The sequence below is a fragment of the Rattus rattus genome, chromosome 8 (assembly GCF_011064425.1).
Source record: "Rattus rattus isolate New Zealand chromosome 8, Rrattus_CSIRO_v1, whole genome shotgun sequence".
Lineage (NCBI taxonomy): Eukaryota > Metazoa > Chordata > Mammalia > Rodentia > Muridae > Rattus > Rattus rattus.
The window spans coordinates 91,249,370-91,252,659 of NC_046161.1; the positions used below are offsets into that span (position 1 = coordinate 91,249,370).

At 48.9% G+C, this 3,290-nt stretch overlaps 1 non-coding gene across 1 annotated transcript; it reads left to right on the forward strand.

Moving 5' to 3' along the window:
- The first annotated feature begins 739 nt into the window (after positions 1–739).
- LOC116908422 lies at positions 740–867 on the forward strand. Its single transcript, XR_004388956.1, has one exon. It is a non-coding gene; the product is annotated as a small nucleolar RNA SNORA17 (small nucleolar RNA).
- Positions 868–3,290: the final 2,423 nt, after the last annotated feature.

Consider the following 3,290-nt stretch of genomic DNA (forward strand, 5'->3'; position numbering starts at 1 on the left):
AAACTGGGAGAATTCTACAAATGAAATATCTAGCTAAGCAAACAGGAACTACAGACACAAGTATCACTAACAAAATGCAAGAAGAGATAGAAGAAAGAATCTTGGGTGTGGGAAATACGATAGAAGACATTGATAAATTGATCAAAGACAAATTTAAACCTAAAGAGTTCCTGACCCGAAGCCTGCAGGAGCACTGGGGTACTCCGAAGTCCAAACCTAAAAGAATAGGAACAGAGGAAGAAGAAGACGCTCAGCTTAGAGGTCCAGAACACATTTTCAACAAAATCATAGACAAAAATATTCCCAACCTAAAAGGAGATGTCTATAAAGGTACAAGAAGCTTACAGAACATCAAATAGGTGGGACCAGAAAAGAAAGTCCCCTCGCCACACAACAATCCAAATATTAAATATTCAGAACAAAGAAAGGATATTAAAAGCTTCGAGGGAAAAAGAGCAAGTAACAGATAAAGGCAAATCTAACAGAATTACACCTGACTTCTCAATGGAGACTCTAAAAGCCGGAAGGGCTTGGGCAGGTGTTCTGCAGACTCTAAGGGACTACTGTACCCAGCCAACCTTTCAATCACCAAAGAAAGAGAAAAGAAAATATTTCATGACGTCAAATTTAAACAACATATATCCATAAGTCCAGTCTTACAGAAGGCACTAGAAGGAAAACTACAACCCAAGGAGGTTAATTATATCTATGTAAACACAGGCAATGAATAATCTCACACCAGGTCCCTGAAGGCATTTTTAGGGGTGGCTGTTGTGTCACAAGTGCATCAGTAGGTGGCAGAGAAAAGAGAGGCGATGTTCATGCTTGGCTTCTGACCTGTGAACTAATCTGAATGATCCTAACATTGTCTGAAAAAAAGTGAGTCAGAGAGGACCACCAGTCTGGTGCCAGGCAGGTCCAGACAGGGAGCTAGCCTGAGAAAACCACCAGTCCGACATCTTGCAGGCATCAGCAGGATGCCAGGGCATGGTGTGAACCAGAGACTAGAAGAAACCCCACCTCCAGCCTGGGACTGCAGACTCAGGGAGGCAGTAAACCTGAGACAGATGACTCTTGGTGAGGAGCAAGCCCTGGAGCCATGGAGACTGGTACTGGGGCCTGGAAAAGGAGCCAGCTTGAGGTGACCGCCAACACAGCACTATGCAGGCCGTGGAGAGGGAGGCAGACCATGCCCAAGACCATGCCTACCTGGGGCTAATGCACAAGGAGGGCATAGAACTCCTGAGACCACTCCTGAGGTGACCCTAGACACTCGAAGACCCCAGGTATCGCTAAGAGGGGCAAGTAAGTAGTGGAGAAATAGAAGAGAAAGAGAAACAGAAAGATGTGGGCTCAAAGAAGAGAGGCAGAACTGGAGACTCGAGGATGGTGAGGAACAGGCTGATGTGAGTAGCCAGCGATGCCATCAATCCTGGAATGTGTTGCCATGGGGACCATGTCTGGGTCTGTGGCCTTGCAGTAGCAGGGGTCTGCTACCACCAAAGGCCAGGCAGATGTTTCTGGTCCAGGTTACTGCCTGAGGATATGTTGATGTATGAGGGCTGTGCAGAACTGGCCCCGCTCTTAACCTGGGCATACCTTGGGGTATGAGAGCAGAATAACTGATCCGGCCCCCAGCTGGTTGTAATACTAAGAATGGGCCTGCGCATTTCAGGAGTTGTGGGTGAGCTGGCCTGAGAGTTTGAGTGTGGGAGAAATGACCCTCCCACTCAACTCCCATGCATGAATGAGTGAGAGGAAGAGATTCTCCCCCTACCCCCATTTCCCAGCCCTGCCACCTCTGGATGTACTAGGTGGGAGACCTGGCCCTGAGGTCATGAGAACAGGAGAGCTGACCCTGCCCCTCACCAGCTGCAGCGCTCAGGAGAATGGGACCTGCATCTTGCTTCGGCAGCAAAGGAGAGCTGGTCCTGGATGGCGGGTTGTAGGAGTTGACCTGCAGAGTGTGAGCATGGGAGAGCTGGCCCTGCCTTTTGTATGCTGTGAGTTGTCATTGTGTAAGGGAGATTCCCCTTCTTTCCCTTTTGCCATCTGGTGGGCAGGAGAGCTTGCCACTGGGGTCATGTCATGAGAGCAGGAAAGCTGGTCTTGCTGGTCACCTGCTGTAGCACTTGGGAGAGCAGGCCCTGAAACTTGTCTGCCATGTGGTGCTGTGGGATGAGATGCTCTCTCCCACCCTTACCCCTTGTCACCTATGGCAGGTAGGAGAGCTAGACTTGGGGTCATGAGAGTAGGAGAGCTGGCCTTGCCCCTCATATGCTATAGCAGTTGGAAGAGCTGGCATAGTACTTTGTCTTGGCAGTAGAGCTAGCCTGGCTGTGGGGGTTGGAGGTGAGCCAGCCTGGGGGCTATGAGTGCAGCAAACAGCAGTGAGGGAGAGATCCCTCCTCCCCTCCCATATTCCTTGCCACCTATGGCAGATAGGAGAGCTGGCCCTAGGGTCATAAGAGTGGGAAAACTTGCCGTGTTCTTAACTGGCTGCAATACTAGGGAGGGTAGGTTCTGATATAGCTTTGACAGCAGGGTAGAGCTAGCCTTGGTTGTGGGGCATTGTTGGTGAGCCAGCCTGAGGGTGTGGAGGCAGTAGAGCTGGTAGGTTGACCAGCTTAGATAACTCTCAGGCCAAGATCCAGGGCTTTGAGATGGTCCACCCCAATATCTAACCCATGGATGCATTGCTGGAATACATGAAGGGCTGTTCCTACAGACCCCAGACTATAGGATCTCTAGGGCACCAAGTAACAACAGGATATCTGAGAGGAGTCCCAGTGAGGTTCCAGTATTGATTCAGTAGCAGAAACCATTTGCCTTGTACCAGATCAATGAGTCATTGCAATGAACATTTGCAAAGAAGCCCAGATAAAAGGGTGTACTGTGGGGCAGACTGCGGCACGCTACAGCTTCTACCCCATGATCTTTACTTTTTCTCTGTAGGGTGAGGAGGATAAGTACAGGGTAGATATGAGGGGTAGGAGAGATGAATGGGATTACAGTGCATGATGTGAAATTTACAAACAACCAATAAAAAGTTAAAAAAAAAATTGTGCCCACCAACCCCAAAGAAGGACATACATACACACACACAGACACAGACACAGACACACACACACACACACACAGACACACACAGACACACACACACAGACACACACAGACACACACACACACACACACACACACACACACACACACACCACAGCTACCACCACTACCAAAATAATAGTACTTAATAATTACTGGTCATTGGTATCTCCAATATCAACATCATC